Source organism: Dendropsophus ebraccatus, chromosome 5 (genome assembly GCF_027789765.1).
Source record: "Dendropsophus ebraccatus isolate aDenEbr1 chromosome 5, aDenEbr1.pat, whole genome shotgun sequence".
Lineage (NCBI taxonomy): Eukaryota > Metazoa > Chordata > Amphibia > Anura > Hylidae > Dendropsophus > Dendropsophus ebraccatus.
Window position 1 is genome coordinate 66,186,432 of NC_091458.1, and position 23,705 is coordinate 66,210,136.

At 44.6% G+C, this 23,705-nt stretch overlaps 1 protein-coding gene across 1 annotated transcript in view; it reads left to right on the top strand.

Annotated features, from left to right (window-relative positions):
* The first annotated feature begins 7,005 nt into the window (after window positions 1-7,005).
* Window positions 7,006-23,705, top strand: part of TIMELESS (timeless circadian regulator) — a 146,561-nt gene continuing 129,861 nt past the window's right edge. Inside the window, exon 1 of the mRNA XM_069970461.1 lies at window positions 7,006-7,060. The gene's annotated coding sequence lies outside the window, so the exon portion shown is untranslated. The remainder of the gene's footprint in view (window positions 7,061-23,705) is intronic.

Below are 23,705 nucleotides of genomic sequence, written 5' to 3' on the forward strand. Positions count from 1 at the left end.
TCCCACAGAAGGATGGTTATTGCTTGAACCATAGGGATTATTTCTCCTTGTCCAAGAAAAAAAAATTAAGCACTTAGGCAGACATTGCATAATTCATCCCCTAAGTGTCAGCAATTGATATCTAATTAGCAATAGCATAGGTCCTCATCAAACTTCCCACCCACCTTCCTAACTGCGCCTCTGATGCTGCTGTACATCTCAGACAAATTATTTTCTTTATACTGCGTTTTACTTTTTGCTGGTTTAAGGAAATGTTTTCATTTTTTGTGTTTTTTTTAAGAGGGTGGAGGAAAATTATGGGCCAAAACCTCTTTTATTTTAGAATGAGTTCCATTAAAACATTCTGTAGACATCTTGTAACAGTGGAGGTGTTTCCCACATAACTTATACTTATATCCCTTTGTGTGGAATTGTTTGCCCTGTAATCTTAAACAAAATCATAGTGCTTTGCAGGCAGAATGCCATTAATGGTCAGCTTGCAAACATGTTTATTTCTCCCTTTTCAAATATTTTAGAACACATTCTGTTAACAACCAAAGATTTGGCCTGAAAGAAGGATAGAATACTCTGTATATCAAAATCCAGTGAAGAACAATCTTCCCTTTGTCAAACTGGAAACGTTTTGTTGATTGTCCATGTTTCCACAAATCCCTCGAACTTCTGTCTCTCTAAAACAGTCATCTGATAAGCTATTTCCCGATGCTGATGTTTCCAGCATAGAGAATTCAGCTTCAGGAGGACTTTATTGAGTTAAAGATGTGTTTAATTATACTTGATTAATATAATTCTTGGTTTGATTCTGAACACAAATCTTTCGGTAAGTAGGTGTGTCTTTTAAAAAATGAATTTCACTCTAGATATATCTATGATTAAGCTAGTTTTTGTTTAGGTCTGATCACATCATTATACGACCTTTTCTAGCAAAGAATTCTATTTTGTGGTATATATCTCTTCATCTTAAATACCAAGACCTTTGTCTACATCTCTGTAAATGGCATAAATGTTTAGTGCATGTAAAAATAACAAATGGTACTCCTGTTTTAAAGATTATATGCCTGGGACTTTATGTCAGAGTGGGAATCTTGCTGAAATAATGGCACTCATGGGATTTGGTATGGTGCAAATGATGTTTAATTACATGTTACTGTTTCAGTCCCTACACAGCTCTGATAGTAATAAAATCATTATTAAAGGGCGAATGTGGGTCAGAATCCTTAATACTTTTTGATCATTGGAACATGCAATATTAAACAGCAACTCCTTTAATATCTTTTCTTTCAAATCAACTGGTGTCAGAAAGTTTCAGAAATTTGTAATTTACTTCTATTAAACAATTTCAAGTCTTCCAGTACTGCTGTATGTCAGATATAGACAAAGATATGTAGGACATATGGCAGCTGATAAGTACTGGAAGACTTAAGATTTTTTTAATAGAAGTAAATCACAAATCTCTGGCATTTTCTGACACCAGTTGATTTGAAAGAAATTTTTTTTTGCTGGAGATACTCTTGAAGTTATTAATCTTAAATGATGTATTACAGTCGGCATACAAGGTAATCAATTCATAGAGTTCTTTGAGGATATCACGCAGAAGACAAAACACATGAACAGGAATATGTGATTTATATATTTTGTGAAGAACAAGTACTTCAACTTTATTTAAAAAGGTTTAGGGGGCTTTATTTTTCAGCCCATTCCTACTTAAATAGAAATGAATTATGGGTAGAGACTGTTACAAAAAGTTCACTAAATATTTCTGAAGGACATTTTTTTCATCATCAGCAACTTATGTTTATGGAGTACTTAGTAGTCTTTAGAGTGTGGGTAGACTGTGGGTACACATCTGTAGTCCTGTCCATAACCGTGTGTCTGTGGCTATAGTGGGAATAAGCAAATAAATAAAATGGGGAAATCAAGAATATGCATTAGGAAGTGTTGATACATAATGATACATATAAAGATATTTACCTATACATCTAAATATTTCTCTTCAATGGTAGCAATTACTTCAAGACAAAATGCAATGTTTACAAAATTAAATATGTATAAGTATTGTTAAGTTATTCAGTCTCTATCTGTAGTTTAGACATTTATAATTTACAATAGCTTGTAGCTTCTCCTTTAGGCTATGTTCCCACACAGTATTTTTCAATCAAAGCCAGGAGTGGATTGAAAACACAGAAAGGCTATGTTCATACTCAATTTACTATGTTTTAATTTAGTGGATGGTCGTCATTTAATGGTAAATAATCACAGTTATTTTAAAACAATGGCTATTGTTTTGAAATAACGGCTTTTATTTGCCATTAAATGGCGGCCATGCACTTGATTTTAACATTTTGTGAACAGAGCCTTTCTGTGTTTTTAATCCTCTCCTGGTTTTGGTTGCAAAATACTAAGCAAAAATACAGTGTGGGAACATAGCCTTAAGTTGATTTTAAAGTTCTAAAATACATATCAGGAGATAAATACCTAAATCAGTGAAGCTGTTAGGAAATTATACTTGATATTGGTCCTTACTGACTTTAACACATAGCATGTTATTTTAGTAATCAGTAAAACGTATTATATGTATCAATATAATTCATATAGTTTCCCTTTTGTTCCATGTGAATACACTATATAAATATGTAAATAATAATATGTTTATATGAGTGTGTATACATGTATACATACATATGCATTCTCATAAACATATATATATGCAAATTTCATCCATAACTGTAGTAAAAAGCTGAGCACAGGACACAGGGACTTGTCAATGTTCATCTAAATGAACTGATCTTTTCTTTGGAAACTCCATTAATAAACGTTTGAATAGCTAAGAGATTATAAGCAGTTTCTTGTATACATTTATTTTCATAATTACATTTGTATTGTCATCTTTATTGTTTGCACACAGAAATGTGAGTGAATTATAGCAGAAAAATATCAATGGCATTGACAGGCAACAAAAATAGATCTATAAATTATAACAAAGCTACTAGGAAGAAGGGGAAGCAACAGCAAGATTTCTTTTCTCTATTGTTTTTTGTATTTTACCTTTTTACTTTTAAGGCTGTGTTCACACAACGTAAGTTCTGTAGTAATCAGGGCTGTTGTTGAAAATCGGTAACAACGGCCGTGATTACTACGGAACTTACATTGTGCTGCAGCTGAGGGAATCCCGGCTGGAGTGTATATACACAGTATACACTACGGCTGGGATCCCTAGTAGAGATGAGCGAACCTCAAGCATGCTCATCCGAACCTCAAGTCCATCCGAACCTGAACTTTTGGCATTTGATTAACAGTGGCTGCTGAAGTTGGATAAAGCCCTAAGGCTATGTGGAAAACATGGATATAGTCATTGGCTGTATCCATGTTTTCCAGACAACCTTAGAGCTTTATCCAAGTTCAGCAGCCACCGCTAATCAAATGCCGAACGTTCGGGTTTGGATGGACTCAAACCCGGTTCGCTCATCTCTAATCCCTAACGGTGCCGCAAAAACCTGACATGTCAGTTTTCTGTCAGTGCACACAAAGGAGCGTGCCGCTCACGTATCCGAATTCAGCGGCAGTGAAGATCACCCGGCCGGTGTCTCACCATGTGGGATCATGGCCTAAGGGTGCAGTCACACGTACAGGATCCGCAGCAGATCTGATGGTGTAGATCCGCAGATTTGATATCAATGTAACTAAATAACTGAACACAGCATCAAATCTACTGCGGATCTTGTACCCTTAGGGTGCGTTTACACGTACTGTATCCATAACGCACGTTTCTGAAGTTCAAACCGCTGACTCAGGTAGCTATTAGGTTGAGACTCATGGTAACTTTCATATATCCATCTTTGCTACCAGAACATAGAAGAATGCTTTTATTCTAAAATACAAAGAGTCAAAGTGGCTTTTCTGAACTCTTAACCCCTTAGGGATCAAGCCTATTTGGGCCTTAATGACCAGTCTCATTTTTCAAAATCTGACCTGTCTCACTTTATGCGCTTATAGCTCAGTGATGCTTTAACGTATGCTAGCGATTCTGAGATTGTTTTTTCGTCACATATGGTACTTTATGTTAGTGGCACCAGAGGGACCAGTTCTTTTTTTAAGTTGATTTAGGAGGCTAGTATACTGGAAACCCCCATAAGTGTCCCCATTTTGGAAACTAGACACCTTAAAGAATTAATCTAGGGGTATAATGAGCAATTTGACCCTACAGGGGCTTGAGGAAAGTATTCACAATTAGGCCGTAAAAAATGGAAAATAGAAATTTTCCAATAATATATTTGTTAAAATTAAAGTATCTCATTTTTATAATAAACATGAGAGAAAATGCACCCCAAATTTTGTAACGCAGGTTCTCCTGAGTACAACGGTACCCCATATGTGGGCATAAACCACTGTATGGGCACACAGCAGGCCTCAGAAGGAAGGGAGCGCCAATTAGCATTTTCAGTGCATGATTTTTCTGAAGAAGTTTGTGAGCGCCAGGTGCGTTTGCAGAGCCCCTGTAATGTCTACGAAATAGAACCCCTCCAAAAGTCACCCCATTTAGGAAAGTGCACCCCTCAAAGAATTCATCTTGGGGTGTGGTGAGCATTTTGACCCCACAGGTATTAGAGGAAAGTATTCAAAAGAAGACCGTAAAAATGAAAAAATAGAATTTTTCCATGTTTGTTTAGTTTGAAATTTCTCAATTTCACGAGGAACAGGGGAGAAAACTCACCCCAATATATGTAACGCAGGTTCTCCTGAGTAGAACGGTACCCCACACGTGGACATAAACCACTTTATGTGCACACAGCAGGCTTCAGAAGGGAAGGAGCGCCAATTAACATTTTCAATGCATGATTTTTCTGTAGAAGTTTCTGAGCGCCAGGTGCGTTTGCAGTGCCCCTGTAATGTCTACAGAATAGAAACCCCCAAAAGTCACCCCATTTAGAAAAGTAAACCCCTCAAAGAATTCATCTTGGGGTGTGGTGAGCATTTTGACCCCACAGTTATTGGAGGAAAGTATTCAAAACTAGACCATAAAAATGAAAAAATTTTTTTTCCAATAACATGTTTGTTTAGTTTGAAATTTCTCAATTTCACTAGGAACAGGGGAGAAAAAGCACCCCAACATTTGTAACGTAGGTTCTCCTGAGTACAATGGTACTCAATATGTGGGCAAAAACCACTGTATGGGCACACAGCCGGGCTCAGAAGAGGAGTGTAATTTTAGTTACAGGTAATATGTGGGTGTTTACTGGCTATCTGGGGTGGTAATGGACAATCTTGGGGTGTTTACTGGCTATCTGAGGTGGCGACAGGCAATCTGGTGTGGTAATGGGCAATATGGGGTGGTTACGAGCAATCTGTGCCAATCTGTGGTAGTTACGTGCAATCTGGGGGTGTTTACTGGCTATATGGGGTGGTTACGGGCAATCTGGGGGTGTTTACTGGCTATCTGGGGTGGTGACGGGCAATCTGGTGGTGTTCACTGGCTATCTAGGGTGGCGATGGGCAATCTGGGGTGGCGACGAACAATCTAGGGTGGCCACGGGCAATCTGGGGTGGCGATGGGCAATCTGGGGAGGTGACGGGCAATCTGGGGAGGTGACGGGCAATCTGCGGAGGTTGACAGGCAATCTGGGGAGGTGACGAGCAATCTGGGGAGGTGACGGGCAATCTAGGGGGTTGCAAGCAATCTGGGGTGGTTGTGAGCAATCGGGGGTGGTTACAGGCAATTTGGGGTAGCTACTGGCAGTCTGTGGCAATCTGGGGTGGTTACAGGCAATCTGGGGAGGTGACAGGAAATCTAGGGGTGGTGACAGGCAATCTAGGGGTGGTGACAGGCAATCTGGGGTGGTTACAGGTAATCCGGGGCACTTGACTTTGGTGACGGGTTAAAAAGTGCTGGCACTATTTGGAACAAGTGATCAGTGGTATATAGTATATACCGCTGATCGCTTGTACTGGGACCACATCGGGTGGTCCCTGATCATTGCCCCATGCTCTCTGCCACCTCTGGTGGTGGTGGTGGAGAGAATGGAGCTTTTAGGAATCCATCACTGTAAACAGAGTCTTTTCACAGTATGGCGGCGGCCAACTTGGATCAGATGGCCGCCTAGGGAGAAGAGGGTCAGTGACCAGTTCACTAGGGTTAATTCTGTGGATGGGGGGACCGGTCGGGACTGACCCCACATTCTGCCCCAACCCCTCAGCTACCTCCAATAGCTGAGAGGAGTGGGCTGCGAGCCTTACCGACACCATCGCCATAAAGAGCTGATGGCAGCAGTGATCGCCGTAAAAATCTATATCGGCAGTCACTAATAACATAATACATGTATTCTCTGGGTCACTAGGGTTACGCGCGATACCACATTTGTATAGGTTTTTTTTAACTATTACCACTTTGGCGCAATAGAAACCATCTATCTAGCGAAAACCCACAAAAACTGTCACCACATTGCAACATCCATAGCGTTCCTATCTTTTGCGCGACAGAGCTGGTTTGGGGCTTATTTTTTGCGGGAAGATCTGTAGTTTCTATTGATACCAAGTTTTATATGTATATGACTTTTTGATCTCTTTTATAACGTATTTTCTAAAGCAGATTGATAAAATACAGCTATTCTGATACTGGTTTTTTTTTTTTTTACAGCATTTTTCGTGCGGTATAATTATTGATATAGTTTTATAGATTATGTCATTACGGATGTAACAATACCAAATATGTATAGGATTTGTGTTTTTGATCTGTTTTATGTGATGTTTTATTGGGTATAGGGAATGTAATGCATTTTTATTATTGGGGGGGGCTGTGTTGTGTTTGGTGCACATTTTTTTTTTTTACTTTTACACTAGTGTACATTACTGTACACTAGTGTAAATACTTTGATCACTTATACAATACACTGCAGTACCTAATGTACTGCAGTGTATTGTATTATGCCTCATGCTGACAGCCACAGCCACCACTGTCAGCATGAGGCATCTCCATGGTGACCCCGGGGGCCTTCATTAGGACCCCGGGATCACCATGGAGACTGGAGACATCGGGAAACCGGACGGTGCCGCAGGACATCACGATCGTGTAAGTGACCCACGGCGCAGACCGGGACCCGTTAGATGCCGCTGTCATGCTTTGACAGCGGCATTTAGCGGGTTAAACAACCCTCCGCTCCGGGCAGTTTCGGGGGGGGGGGGGGGAACAGCTGATCCCCCGGTCTGCCGCCGTCGAACAGCAATTTATTCTGATGCGTCCGCCGCTAAAAGGCGTACGCATCGGAATAAAGTCCATTAGTGACTGCAGTGAAAAGGCAGTATGGCGGTCACTAAGGGGTTAAGATGCAGCAAGATGTAACACCCCCTCCTATACCTGAGCCTACTTGACAGGAAGGGGGGAGTGAATCTGTCAGCTGAAATTCATGTTCTAAACTGCTGACACTGTTAGATAGCTTTGGGAAGAAAGTGGATCCACGGTGCAATGTGTAATTTCCGCCATGTGAACAACAGAGCAGAAATGTCTTTGAACACAATGGGACATTGCTCTGTACGTATTTTACAGGCGGAATTTCAAGCAGAATATGCCTAAACAATTAGAATCAATAAAGCCACGTCATAGAGGGGCGGGGGTTTCCTCCTATTGGGGGCAGGACGGTCCGCCTCCAGTGTTTAAGCCCAGGTCGGTGCCCGGAAATAGAATAGCGTCGTGCGCGGAAAGAGGCCACGGTTCAAAAAAAATACCGCAGCACGGACTTCCCCACGCAGGTGCCATTCTATCCATGGGCAAAACTCAAAGAGAATGTACTGATGGTACATTTGCTTTAAGCGCTGATTGCACTTGAAATTCCTAGCCTAGCCTTACACTTGACCATGAAAAAAAAAACTAAATACCTCACATCAGTGCCAATAACAAAATATATCTAGACAAGTCACAGTCAGTAAAGACATCTGAAAGCAATTAGACTTTTTACTTCTTTGCATAGAAGATGAACTTTTGTCAGTCCAAAGTAACGTCTAAACAAAACTTTGATTCAGCCTGTTTACTTAGATGAAGCAAAACAATAGCTAAATTATTTATTTGGTGTCACAGGGCTGTTATTGTCAGAAACTGGTGACAACAGACACACAGAGACAGTGCACCCTAAGCTCCGCCCCGCCCACTGACTCTACCTACTTGCCCCCCTAGGCTAAACCCTAGGGCAGCAACTGGGCGGCGGTCCCTATACTGGCTTGGTGGGACACAAAGACAAGACAGACAGATATCTGGCAGGCTGGCACACACTATATAGGAGACCAGAGGTCCAGTGCAGGAGCTGATTGGACCAGACCCCTAATCTCCTCAGAACACCTGGGGCAAGAGCAACCTGACCAGACAAGCTAACCAGCATCAGAGTTAACTCCGAAATTGCCAGAAGTATCTCAGGCGGGTGTGGCTGAACAAACACAGAAGGAAATAGGCCAGTGTTCAGACAAGGCCCAGGACACCGCACAACCATACAAAAACACTGAATATCAGCGCCATTTCAAGCGCGCAGCACGAGCCAAGGGGCGCACGGAGTTCCGCACAGGCACATTCATGACAGTTATAACCAGAGTGATGGAGTTGGTAAGCCAACTTCCAACTCCTACTTCTGCACTATGACTTTGACTGTAGTTAAGACCCCAATATTCTAAAGATAAATTTTTTCCAGATTAACCCCTTAGTGACCGCCGATACGGCTTTTTACGGCGGTCACTAAGGGTCCTTATTCTGCTGCCATCAGCTTTTTACGGCGATGGCAGAGAATAAGGCTGCCCGGCCGGGACGGCCCCCACCCCATCCCCCCAGCTACCGGAGGTCCCGCCCCCCCCCCCCCCCCTTACCGACGATCGCCGCTATTAACGGCGCTATTTTCATCTCCCCCCCGCCGTGAATCCACGGCGGGGGGAGATGAAATAAGTGTCCCCTCAGACCCCAGATCAGCTCCCCCTAGTAGGGAATCACTAACCCCCCCTCCCCCGGTGGCCATCATTTCCAAGATGGCCGCCGCCATCCCTGCGAACAAACGATGTTTGTTCGCAGGGATGGAAAAGTTTAAATGAATGAAAGCCCCATGCTCTCTGCCACCGGAGGTAGCGGAGAGCATGGGGCAGTCATCAGGGACCCCCCTGTGGGGTCCCAATACAAGCGATCAGCGGTATATACTATATACCGCTGATCGCTTGCACCATGTGCCGCCGGCACTTTTTATCCCCTGTCACCATAAATGATTGGTGACAGGGGATAAAAAGTGATGTCCCCCCACCCCCCAAGTCACCCCAGCCACCCCCCAGTCACCTTCCCCATATACTCACCTGCTCCTGGAGCTCCGTCCTCCTCGACGTCCTGGCTGGTTATGAAGTGCGCATGCGCTTCACAACCAGCCAACTCTGGAAAATTTAAAGTGACAGAGACCAATTTGGTCTCTGTCACTGAACTATGATTACTGTGATAGAAAATATCACAGTAATCATAGTAATACAGTGAAAATGAATGTGTAAAGTACAAAAAGTGACAAACATACAAAAAAATAAAACACACACTTTTTATTATAGTAATAATTGCAGTTTACTCCCAAATTACCCCTAACCCTACCCCAGATTACCCGTAACCACCGCACGTTGCCCATAACCACCGCACGTTGCCCGTAACCACCGCACGATGCCCGTAACCACCGCACGATGCCCGTAACCACCGCACGTTGCCCGTAACCACCGCACGTTGCCCGTAACCACCACATGTTGCCCGTAACCACCGCACGTTGCCCGTAACCACCGCACGTTGCCCGTAACCACTGCACATTGCCCATAACCACCCCAAATTGCCAGTGACCCCCTCCAGATTGCCCGTAACCACCCCAAATTACATTTACCAACCCCAGATTACCTATAAGCACTTCAGTTTAGCAGTAACAATCCCAGATTGTCTGTAACCCTTTCAGGTTGCACATAACTCCCCCAGGTTTCCCGTAATCACGCCAGATTACATGTAACCCCCCAGATTGCACGTAACCACTGCACGTTGCCTCTGACCACGCCACAATGCCTCTGACCACCGCACGTTGCCTCTGACCACCGCACGTTGCCTCTGACCACGCCACGTTGCCTCTAACCACCCCAAATTGCCAATGACCCCCTCCAGATTGCGGTGCCCATGCCAGATTACAGGTATCCACCCCAGATTGCCTATAAGAACTTCAGTTTATCCGTAACCACCCCACGTTGCCCGTATCCACCCCAGATTGTCTGTAAACACTGCAGGTTGCCCGTAACCACCCCACGTTGCCCGTAACCACCCCACGTTGCCCGTAACCACCCCAGATTGTCTGTAAGCACAGCAGGTTGCCCGTAACCAGCCCACGCTGCCCGTAACCAGCCCACGTTGCCCGTAACCAGCCCACGTTGCCTGTAACCACCCCACGTTGCCTCTGACCACCTCACGTCGCCTCTGACCACGCCACGTCGCCTCTGACCACCGCAGGTTGCCTCTGACCACCGCACATTGCCTCTGACCACGCCACGTCGCCTCTGACCACCGCAGGTTGCCTCTGACCACCGCAGGTTTCCTCCGACCACTGCAGGTTGCCTCTGACCACTGCATGTTGCCTCTGACCACCCCAAATTGCCAATGACCCTCTCCAGATTGCGGTAACCATGCCAGATTACAGGTACCCACCCGAGGTTACCTATAAGCACTTCAGTTTATCCGTAACCACCCCACGTTGCCCGTAACCACCCCAGATTGTCTGTAAGCACTGCAGGTTGCCCGTAACCACCCCAGGTTGCCGTAACCACAGCAGGTTGCCCGTGACCACCCCATGTTGTCCGTAACCACCCCAGATTACCTGTAACTACCTCAGGTTGCCCATAACCACCCCAGACTGCCCGTAACCACCCCACATTACCTGTAATCTCATTTTTTTTATTTTATTTTAGTAACAGCGCTATTCTAATAACCATTACTAGCTGGGGTTTTGCTCCAGCAAATTGGCGCTCCTTCCCTTCTGAGCCCTGCTGTGTGCCCATACAGTGGTTTATGCCCACATATGGGGTACCGTTTTACTCAGGAGAACCTGAGTTACAGATTTTGGGGTACGTTTTCTCTCCTGTTCCTCGTCAAATTGAGAAACTTCAAACTAAACCAACATATTATTGGAAAAATTCGAGTTTTTCATTTTTACTGGCCAATTTTGAATACTTTCCTCTAATACCTGTGGGGTAAAAATGGTCACCACACCCCAAAATGAATTCTTTGAGGGGTGCACTTCCCAAAATGGGGTGACTTATGGCGAGATTTTACTTTGATGGCACTACAGGGGCGCTGCAAACGCACCTGGCGCTCGGAAACTTCTGCAGCAAAATCTGCATTGAAAAAGCTAATTGGCGCTCCTTTCCTTCTGAGCCCGACTGTGTGCCCATACAGTGGTTTACGCCCACATATGGGGTACCATTGTACTCAGGAGAACCTGCGTTACAAATTTTGGGGTACTTTTTTTCTCTTGTTCCTCGTGAAATTGAGAAATTTCAAACTAAACAAACATATTATTGGAAGAATTCGAGTTTTTCATTTTTACTGTCTTCTTTTAAATACTTTCCTGTAATACCTGTAGGGTTAAAATGCTCACCTCACACCAAGATGAATTCTTTGAGGGGTGCACTTTCCAAAATGGGGTGACTTATGGGGGGTTTTCTCTCTGCTGACACTACAGGGGCACTGCAAACGCACCTGGCGCTCAGAAATTTCTTCAGCAAAATCTGCATTGGAAAAGCTAATTGGCGCTCCCTTCCTTCTGAGCCCTGCTGTGTGCCCATACAGTGGTTAAGCCCACATGTGGGGTACCGTTGTACTCAAGAGAACCTGCGTTACAAATTTTGTGGTGCTTTTTCTCTCATTTTCCTTTTGAAAATGAGAAACTTTAATCTAAACGTATATATTATTGGAAAATTTTAATTTTTCATTTTTTTACTGCTTAATTGTGAATACTTTCCTCCAGCCCCTGTAGGGTTAAAATGCTCATTATACCCCCAGATTAATTCTTTAAGGTGTATAGTTTCCAAAATGGGGTCACTTATGGGGTTTTTCAGGATACCAGACTTCTAAATCCATTTAAAAAAAGAACTGGTCCCTAAAAAAATCAGTTTTGAAAACTTTGACGAAAATGTGATAATTTGCTGATGAATTTCTAAGCCCCGTAACACCCTAAAAAAGTAAAATATGTTTACCAAATTATGCCAGAATAAAGAAGACATATTGGTAATGTGACTTAGTAACTAATTTATGTGCTACGACTTTCTTTTTTTAGAAGCAGAGAATTTCAAAGTTCATAAAATGCAATTTTTTTTTAATTTTTCATGATATTTTGATGTTTTTCACAAAAAACACACAAAGTAGTGACCAAATTTTGCCACTAACAAAGTGCCATATGTGATGAAAAAACAATCTCAGAATCGCTAGCATACGTTAAAGCATCACTGAGCTATAAGAGCATAAAGTGAGACAGGTCAGATTTTGAAAAATTAGCCTGGTCATTAAGGCCCAAACTAGCTGCAGCACGAAAGGGTTAATAAATATATTATTTTCACTTTGTGGCTATGTTCACACATAGTATTTCTGTCAGTATTTTGGACATTTTTTTTCAACCAAAATCAGGAGTGGAACTGACAGGGCAAAAATATAATGGCAAGATTTGCACAGTTCCTGTGTTTTCAACCCTCTCCTGGTTTTGTTTAAAAAAAGACTGACGGAAATACTGTGTGTGAACACAGCCTGAGGCTATGTTCACACTGTGTAAAAACAATGGCGGTGTCAAACAACGGCGGCTGTCTTACATGTTCACCCATATGAACATAATTAAAAAAAATTGGAACACGGGCACATTTGGGTGTGCCCGCAACCCAATTGACCATTGACCACAGTGTAAAGTACCGGTGGGGGCCATACTTTACACTGTGAGCACAGACGGCCATAGAAAATAAACATGTTAGTAAACAGCGGCCATTTTTTTTTTTTTTACAAAAAAATGCAATGGTTGAACATGGCCTGAAGCTGTAAATGAGGTTGGAATTACTCCTACTACACCCAAAACAGACTGGCTCCATCACAGTCTAAAAGATTACTAGTCTAGATTTTATGGAAAGTACAAATAAAGGTTTTAATGCCAAAGATATGAAAAAAAAATATGAACTTACCTCGCTGAACCCTGTTTTCACCTGTTTACAAACATTTACCACCATGTGATGTCAAAATGAGCAAAACTCAACCGCTGTGTCAGTCTGCCACAGTGTGATAGGTATAATCTGTTTTTATTATTAACCTCTCTCAAGATATACAAACAATTTGTATGTAAAGATACAGTGGTACCTTGGTTAAAGAGTAACTTGGTTTAAGAGCATTTTGGTTTAAAAGCTCACAGCTTTTCAAAATTGTGAATTGGTTTAAGAGCATTGCTTTGGTTTAAGAGCTCCCTGTACTGGGTGGGATGGCGAGTAGAGGAGGGGCATGGTCTGCATAGCGGGGTCTACAGCACTGTACACTGACCCAGGAAGTCTCCCTCACCTTCCAAATCATAGCAGATCAACTTCAGGCTGGGGCTTACATCAGGGGACAGGACTGTGGAGGTAATCTCTTCATGGCTGTAACCCCTCTCTCCCCCGGACAGAGAGCGCTGCATATATGTGCCCACATATGTCCTGCTCATTCCTTCATGCTCCCTGCAGTCTCTGTCAGTCCTGATTGGTCCATGCTGAAACCCCCCCTCCCCATTGCTGTCATGTGACCACACAGACCTCTGACAGCATCCCTGCTTCTCTATTATAGCCTGTTGCACTACACTACTGCATTATGGGGATCTGCAGTTCCATGCTCTATCTACTGAACAAACTGCTGCTGTTTTTCAGGTTTATGCAGTTACTATACATTATACTCCACATGGTGATTGCTACAGTAACAGTACAGTTACAGTACAGTAACTTATAATATGACATATTCAGCTGTTTATAAATCATTATTTTTGGGGTGTGGAACCAATTGTCTGCATTTCAATGATTTCCTATGGGAAATTTTGTTTTGATTTAAGAGTGGATATGGATTACAAGCACGGTCCCAGAATTAATTATGCTCGTAATCCAAGGCACCACTGTACATTATTACACATTAAATACAAACTACCCCCTGAGGTCTTTTTGAAACAAAAAGAAAATAGTCATGTATGTCACAGTGTAACAAACCATATACACATATTCTCTATTTCCATAATAACAATACTTATCAAGCAACACTGTAGAGGTCCAAAGCCTTGGATCTCCTATCACTAACTGCAGATAGTAAACATAAACACTTAAGGCCCTATTACACAGAATGACTATCGTTTAAAAATTTGCTAAAACAATCGAAATGAACAATTATCTGTCCTTGTAAACACCCAAGGATGAAACGACGAATGAAAAATCTTTTATTTTGGTCTTCCAACATGTTGAAAAAATTTTTGTTGGTAGTTCGCTGATCATTCGCATATTTGTTTGTGTTATAAGCCGTTCGCTGATAAAACATGTTGTGTGGGCTGTCCTGAGGAACGATTAGCAACCATATAATGACATAAAAACGATCGTTCATAACAGTAATCAGTGAATGTAATAACCTCAGAATCGTTCGCTAAAAAATTGCTAGTTATCATTAGCGAACAATCATTATAGTAAATCTTTAAACGATAATCGCTATGTTTAATACGGCCCTAGTAATACACATACCCTAGTAAGGAAATAAGAAAATAAAAAAGCCACAGTCAAGGAAAACATAAGAGAAAAGGGGACAGTACATTTTGGATACATCTGCTTCTCAAAGCAACATATTGCTTAGCGCAGTTCTCAAGATATATGAAAGTTCTCAAGATATATGAAACACTTCAGTGTCGTAGCACATTTATCTCTATTCCACTGCATGTTCTGCCATGAACACCCTAACTATCTCAAGTCAATGTTGCAAACTCAGGAGAATCCATGAACACAGTCATGTCATGTTATATGATGTCATATCATTATATTTCCAGTTGTTTGTAAACAAGAAGAACTAGCGGGACACAAAGAAGGGTCTTCTACAGTCCCTAATATTTAAATTACAAGGAACAGTCAGGAATTATGAATTGCTAGATATGTTAATGTAATGCAAATGATGCAAAATGGAAACAAAATATTAACTTTTTTGTTGTTGTTCAGTATTGAGTATGGGAGTATAAGCAGTTACACACCTTGGCATGCGATCTATAAGGTTGTTAATGGTGTCTGAGGAAAGTTCTGCCATGCTAAATGTTCTTGCGCACAAAAATCATCAAGATCCGCCATTGGCAGCTCCCTTTACAATTGCCGACCAATGACGTCCCAGATGTGCTCAACAGGAAACAAGTCTGGAGATGCTGCAGACCATAGTAGCACATTTAGGCCATGTAGGCTGCTCACAGTAGCACGAGAAACATGGCCTGGAGATTTGTCAAAAAACGGGTACTGGGACACTTTAAGGAAATGGATGTCCAAATAGTTACGTGATCAAATCGATGTAATGCGGAGCTGTTAGCATACCTGGAATTAAGATAAAAGGTATCCAGCTACCATACATCATGGCACCCTACATTATAATCTTGGGAGTAGAACCATCATTGAAATTGCAGTACCAATAACAGCCGGAGATTTGTCTGGAGACCACATGGGAAACACCATGAAAAGGCCTTCACAAGGGAATGTGACTTTCCTTTTTGATGTTGCAATTTCAATACTGGGAAGTGTATATCTGATAGTATTTTAGGACATGCCTGAGTGTTTATGTCGGTAAGTTGAGTACTAAATAAAATGCGCTTTGTTTGATCAGCGATTTGCTCATCAAGCTCCCTGCCTCTCCTCCCAGGATACAATGAAAGCGATCCAATCCTGGGAAACTTCTCTCAGTTTCGCAGGATTGGAACCAGCTTTTCCCTAGCACCCTGGGTGGAGCATCAAGGATCGGAGCAGCGCTGACAGACAGGAGGCTTGATGAGCGGATCGCTGATCAAAGGAAGTGCTTTGCTTGGATGAGCGAATCGCTCATCTCTACTGAGTGCAAAGTCACAAATGTGGTTTTATTTACCCCTTAAATAGGTACGCCAGAAAAAATCAACTAGTGTGAGAAAGTGCCAAAGATTTGTAATTTACTTCTATTAAAAAAATATTGTCTTCCAGTACTTATCAGCTGCTGTATGCTCGGCAGAAAGTGGTGTATTCTCTCCAGTCTGACATAGTGCTCTCTGCTGTCACCAATGACTGTGATAGGAACTGTCCAGAGCAGTAGCAAATCCACATAGAAGACCACCCCTGCTCTCCAGACTGTAAAGAATACCAGTTGGTTTGAAAGAAAAAGGTTTTTGATGGAGCACCCCTTTAAACACGCAGATGCCAATGAGTCCCTAAGGGGGGGAGAGAGAGAGGTTACGCTGTACCCCACTCTGGGCCGCTATCAGCAGCAGGGAACTGCAGAAATTAGCTGGCGCAGGCTGATCGCCACGTTGGCTAATTAACCATTAAAATGCCACTGTCAAAACTGACAGTTGCATTTTAATGTAATTTAAAATCCAAACGTGGTGGTCTAGTCTAGTGATCAGCCTCCCAAAATGGGCTGGGCCTCAGTGATGCTATGATGCTAATCCCGGGTTGGCACTCGATTACTATGGGCTTCAGCAGCGCTTAGTAATCTAGCACCAGATTCATGGATCAATGTAATATATACATACTACCTTGATCCCTATGAGCAAGCAGTGCATTGTTTAAAGGCACCCCCCCTAGAGGGGCTAAAAGTTTTTCTTTTTAAATAATAAAAACCTCCTTTTTATATTAAAAATGTAAATTACCCTACTTTTTGCATTTTCTAAATAAATAAATTGAAAAAAAAACGTACTCGTCATACCCCAGCTATTTAATTATTGCATTCCTGATCTTGCATGGTAAACAGCATAAGCGTAAAAAAAAAAATTGGAATAAAAACTAATCAAAAATACAAAAAAAGAAAATCATTATAAGGATGGTAAAAAAGCAATTTTAAACACATTAAGTGTTTAATTTTTTTTTAATAAGGAGTCAAATAAAATAAAAGTTACCTGGCCCAGTTCCTGGGTATCCCGTCGCAGCCACTGGTTGAGTGGGGCACCAGGAAGCTGGGAGTGTTAGAAGCAAGCAGGAGTGCAACCAGGTAACGTATTAGCAGGGCAGTGCTGGGTTAAGTGGGTAGGGGCTTTACATACTCGCAGCAGAATTAAAAATCCACTGAAGTATGAAAAGCCATAGAAAAGGACAGTATCCGGAATTGTAGCGGATTTCGCAGTGTGAAATTTGACGCAATCCGGAACGTGTGAAGCTACCCTTAAAGGTACATTCACACGTACTGAGTTCCTCAGTGAAATTAGCTGTGATACTCTGTATTGTCATTGCCTAGGGGTCTACATTCTTGCAGTGGATTTTCATTTTGCTGCGAGAATGTAGCCACTGCCCACTTAACCCACCAGCTGGCAGGCTAATATATTATCTGCCTGTGCTTCATTTGCTCCCCAGTCACTGCTCAGCCAATCAGCGGCTGCGGCGGGACAGCGCACCGATTGACGTGAAATCCGCTGCAAACTCAGTACATGTTAGCGTACCCTAAGGAGTGTAAACACTATGTAAAGAAGAAGACCATACTAATGGGACATGATATAGAGATTGACAGGCAGAGAGGTCTGTTACTGGTGCCTCTCTCTATCAATCATCCCCGCCAAGTGTGCTGGCAGACAGAGAGCAGTGACTGCACACGGGCGAGAAGCCGCCCAGATGATTACCTGCCCGCCGCACACCCGGTGGATCAAAACTTCATTTTCTCTGGAATAAAACTTCTGCTGCAGCCGTGGCCGGTATATGGCGGGGCTGCACGGGAGCTTTATACTGTGCTCCAGGGAACCAAATTCCGGCTCGGCAATCTATTGCTCTCGGCTGCAGGAGCCAAGAGCAATAGAACACCTATCTCATTGATCTATGCAATATATCTATACTGCATAGATCCCCTTCCCTAATAAAAGTCTGAATCACCCCCTATTCCCCATTTTATAAATAAATAAAAATAAATGAACAAATAAATAAACAAACATATTTGGTATCGCCGCATGCGTAATCAACCAAAATATTAATTTATTTAATTCCTAATCTCACACAGCAAATGGCGTAAGCGCAAAAAAATTCCTAAGTGCAAAATTGTTCATTTTTGGGCACATGAAATCCAGAAAAATTGTAATAAAAAGTGATCAAAAAGTCACATACAGTGGTGCCTTGAATTACGAGCATAATTTATTCCGGGGCTGTGCTCGTAATACAAATCCACTCCACTAAACCAAAGCAAATTTTCCCATAAGAAGTCATAGAAATGCAGACAATTGGTTCCACACTTCAAAAATAATTTATTATTCTGAATAACATGTAAAACAAATGAAACAAACATTCAGAAACAGCATAATATGTGATATAATAAGTTATTGTACAGTTATGGAGAGGATGGGAAACACAAGGGCTGACAGAGACTGCAGAGAGCGTGAAGGAATGAGCAGGGCAGATGTGGGCACATGCATGCAGCGCTCTCTGTCTGGGGAGAGAGGGGTTACAGTTATGGAAAGATTACCTCCACAGTCCTGTCCCCTGATGTGATCCCCAGCCTGAATTGGATCTGCTATGATTTGGAAGGTGAGGGAGACTATCTGGGCCAGAGTACAGTGCTGTAGACCCTGCTATGCAGACCATGCCCCTCCCCTGCTCCCACCCAGTACAGGAAGCTCTTAAACCAAATCAATGCTCTTAAACCAAGTCACAATCGCCGTGCCCGCTAACACAGTAATCAGATGCAGCTGTCAAACATGACAGCTGCATCCGATTACCGGACGCAGCACTTTCCTGGTGTCTAGTGGGGGAGATCGCTCCTCCGGGACAACCAGAGGAGCGATCTCCGTGTCTGCAGCCGGCCGGGGACTGCTCCAAGATGGCGCCGTCCCCGACTCGGCACTCGTTTGTTTTTGGCTGCAGCAGCCGAAAGCAAACCAGTGCCGATCTCATTGATCTTTGCTGTATAAGTATACAGCAAAGATCTCAATGAGAGATCAAAGTGTATATACTAGAAGTCCCCCAGGGGGGCTTCTAGTATATGTGTAAAAAAAAAAAAAAAAAAGTATCGTTATAAGTAAAAAGCCCCTCCCCTAATAAAAGTCTGAATCACCCCCTTTTCCCAGGTTTTAAGTAAATAAATAAATAAATAAACATGTTTGCTATTAATTAATCCCATTCCTGATCTCGCACGGTAAACGGCGTAAGCGCAAGAAAATCCCAAAGTGCTAAATTGCGCATTTTTGGTCGCATCAAATCCAGAAAAAATTTAATAAAAAGCAATCAAAAAGTCGTATATGCGCAATCAAGGTACCGATAGAAAGTAAACATCATGGCGCAAAAAATGACACCTCACACAGCCCCATAGACCAAAGGATAAAAGCGTTATAAGCCTGGGAATACAGCGATTTTAAGGAATGTATATATGTTAACAATGGTTTGAATTTTTTACCGGCCATCACATAACAGAAAAGTTATACATGTTATATATCATTTTAATCGTAACGACTTGAGGAACATGCATAACAAGTCAGTTTAACCCCAGGGCGAATGGCGTAAAAACACATTCCTCCCAAATAAAAGAAATGAAATGCGTTCTTTTTTTTCAATTTCACCACACTTTGAATTTTTTTCTGGTTTCGCAGTGTACTTTATGCAAAAATTCAGCCTGTCATTGCAAAGTACAATTAGTGATGCAAAAAAATAAGGGCTCATGTGGGTTTCTAGGTGAAAAAATGCTATGGCCTTTTAAACACAAGGAGGAAAAAGCAAAAGCGAAAAAATCCTGGTCCCGGTCCTTAAAGGGGTAGTGCGGCGCTAAACATTTATTCAAAAAATAACACACATTACAAAGTTATACAACTTTGTAATGTGTGTTATGCATGTGAATAGCCCCCTTTCCTGTGTTTCCCCCCACCCACGCTAGACCCAGAAGTGTTGTTGCATTATACTCACCGCATCTCGTGTCGACCCCCGTCCGCCATCTTGTGAAAATGTCGTCTTAGGGAGGCCGGCCAAACCGCTCCATCTGTCCCTCATGCCACGTCATCAGTTGCTTAGCCGCGATTGGCTGAGCACAGTTATGCTCAAACGCAGCTGGGGAGAAACACAGGGAAGGGGGGCATTCACATGCATAACACACATTACAAAGTTGTATAACTTTGTAATGTATGTTATTTTGGAAATAAATGTTTAGCGCCGCACTACCCCTTGAGGGTATATTCACACGGACGGGCTCGCAGCGAGATTATCGCTGCGAGCCCGGCAGGTCCTGGCAGTTCCCACACACTACATACTTGCTGCGGTCTAAACGACCGCAGCGAGTATGTAATTATACCGCCCTTAACCCCTTCTGCTCCCGCCCGGCTCCCCCGCTGTAAGCATACATTACCTGTCCTCGCTGCACGGGTCCGGCGTCCTGCTCTCCCGTCCGGCCAATCAGTGGCTGCAGCTGGGCAACACACTGATTGGCCGGACGGGAGAGCAGGACGCTGGACCCGTGCAGCGAGGACAGGTAATGTATGCTTACAGCGGGGGAGCCGGGCGGGAGCAGAAGGGGTTAAGGGCGGTATAATTACATACTCGCTGCGGTCGTTTAGACCGCAGCAAGTATGTAGTGTGTGGGAACTGCCAGGACCTGCCGGGCTCGCAGCGAGAATCTCGCTGCGAGCCCGCCCGTGTGAATATACCCTTAGGCTGGGTTCACACACAGTATATTTCAGGCTGTATTTGGTCCTCATGTCAGGTCCTCATAGCTACCAAAACCAGGAGTGGATTGAAAACACAGAAAGGCTCTGTCCACACAATGGTGAAATTGAGTGGATGGCCGTCATATAACGGTAAATAACGGCCATTATTTCAATACAGAAGCCATTGTATTAAGATAACAGAAAATATTTGCCATTAAATGGCGGCCATCCACTTGATTACAACATTGTGTGAACAGAGCCTTTCTGTGTTTTCAATCCACTCCTGGTTTTGGTTGCTATACAGCCTCAAATATACAGCCTGAAATATACTGTGTGTGAACCCAGCCTTAGGGTGCGTTCACACCTACAGGATCTGCAGCAGATTTGATGCTGTGTTCAGTTATTTACATGAAATCTGCTGCAGAAAATCAGCTGCAGATCCTGTAGGTGTGAACGCACCATTAAGGGGTAAAATTCTTGGTAATTTATGTTTCAGTATCAGAAGCACCAATTATACTACTGAGATATTTTATGAGGAAAACTTCTAGAAATGCCAGACAAGGAATATATTTGTATAGCAAAACGCAGTGTTAACATAGAGGCCAAAACCACACCATTTTGGCCTGTGGAATACCATGGATACATTTAACGCATGCGGCAAGTGTACCCTGGTGCCCGCTCGTGTGAACGCAACCTAAGAGGTTAATGGTGCGTTCACACCTACAGGATCTGCAGCTGATTTTCTGCAGCAGATTTCAGTTAAATAACTGAACACAGCATCAGATTTGATGCTGTGTTCAGTTATTTAACTGAAATCTGCTGCAGAAAATCAGCTGCAGATCCTGTAGGTGTGAACGCACCCTAAAGGGGTATTCCCCCCCCAAAATTTTTTGCATTAATACGTTGCTCACCCGTAGCTTTCCATCTTTCCAATATAAAGTTATTACGGATTCTGCACAGTTTTTCTGTTATCTAGAAGCACTCACCCCCACCGTTTGCATAGAATCATCAGCTCTCAGTCCACTCCGACACGCTCCCTGCTCCTGGCCCCGACCCTCCGAGACGGCATCACGTGTCCTCCCTCTCTTCAATGGGCTGGCTTCTAAACCCTGCCTATTGAAGTGAGGGAGGACACTGACAGCTGCTGCTGCTGTCTCCCGACTGCCTCCCCCCAGGTCACCTGTGTGCCCCCTCACCCCTGAACACACCTGTGCCCCCCCCCCCCGCAGCTCACCTTGGCACCCCCCGCCCCCCCTCCGGGACTCACCGGCACCACAACCCCCGTTCTCACCCGCGGCACGACCACCCCCGTTCTCACCCGCAGCACCTCGGCCCAAGACCCCCGTCTCACCCGCGGCACGACCACCCCCGTTCTCACCCGCAGCACCTAGGCCCACGAACTCCCCCCCCCCCCAGCTCACCCGCGGCACGACCACCCCCGTTCCCACCTGCAGCACCTCGGCCCACGAACTCCCCCCCGTCTCACCCGTGGCACAGCTGGCAGCGGCGGTACCAACACCCCCGGACCCCACACAGCTCAGTACAGCACCCCCCGCCGCCGGCTACTTTGCTTGGTTGCCGGGATGCGCGGGGGGGGGGGGTGGGGGTGTGTGCTATGGGGCGCTCACTAATCGTCCGATCCCCCCCCCTCCTCCTATACCAAGTACATCCCCCCCCCTTCCGATACCGAATACATCACCCCTCATCGGATCTGCAGCCCCGGCCCGTCTCTCAGCTTCCATCACAGCAGGAGCTCACAGCGTTCTCTGCGGGACAAAGCACGGTGAGCTGCTGCAGCTGCTGTGATGGAAGCTGAGACGGCCCGGTGCTGCAGATCTGATGAGGGGGTGATGTATTCGGTATCGGAAGGGGGGGGGGGGGGGTGTACTTGGTATAGGAGGAGGGGGGGGGATCGGACGATTAGTGAGCGCCCCATAGCACCCCCCCGCATCCCGGCAACCAAGCAAAGTAGCCGGCGGCGGGGGGTGCTGTACTGAGCTGTGTGGGGTCCGGGGGTGTTGGTACTGCCGCTGCCAGCTGTGCCACGGGTGAGACGGGGGGGGGGGGGGGGGGGCGAGGTGCTGCGGGTGGGAACGGGGGTGGGGGTGTCTCCCCCCCCCAGCCTTCACCTCCTCTCCCCCCCCCCCCCCATCACATCTCTCTCTCCCCCCCCTTCACATCTCTCTCCCCCCTTCACATCTCTCTCTCCCCCCCTTCACATCTCTCCCCCCTTCACATCTCTCCCCCCTTCACATCTCTCCCCCTCCACATCTCTCTCCCCCCCCTTCACATCTCTCTCTCCCCCCTTCACATCTCTCTCTCCCCCCCCTCACATCTCTCTCCACTCCCTTCACCTCCTCTATCCCCCTTCACATCTCTCTCCACCCCCTTCACCTCCTATCTCCCCCTCCACATCTCTCTCCCCCCCTTCACATCTCTCCCCCTCCACATCTCTCTCCCCCCCTTCACATCTCTCTCCCCCCCTTCACATCTCTCTCCCCCCCTTCACATCTCTCTCCCCCTCCACATCTCTCTCCCCCCTTCACATCTCTCTCCCCCCCTTCACATCTCTCTCCCCCTCCACATCTCTCTCCCCCCTTCACATCTCTCTCCCCCCCTTCACATCTCTCTCCCCCTCCATATCTCTCTCCCCCCCCTTCACATCTCTCTCCCCCCCTTCACATCTCTCTCCCCCTCCATATCTCTCTCCCCCCCTTCACATCTCTCTCCCCCTTCACATCTCTCCCCCCCTTCACATCTCTCTCCCCCTCCACATCTCTCTCCCCCCCTTCACATCTCTCTCCCCCCTTCACATCTCTCTCCCCCTCCACATCTCTCCCCCCCCCTTCACATCTCTCTCCCCCTCCACATCTCTCTCCCCCCCCCTTCACA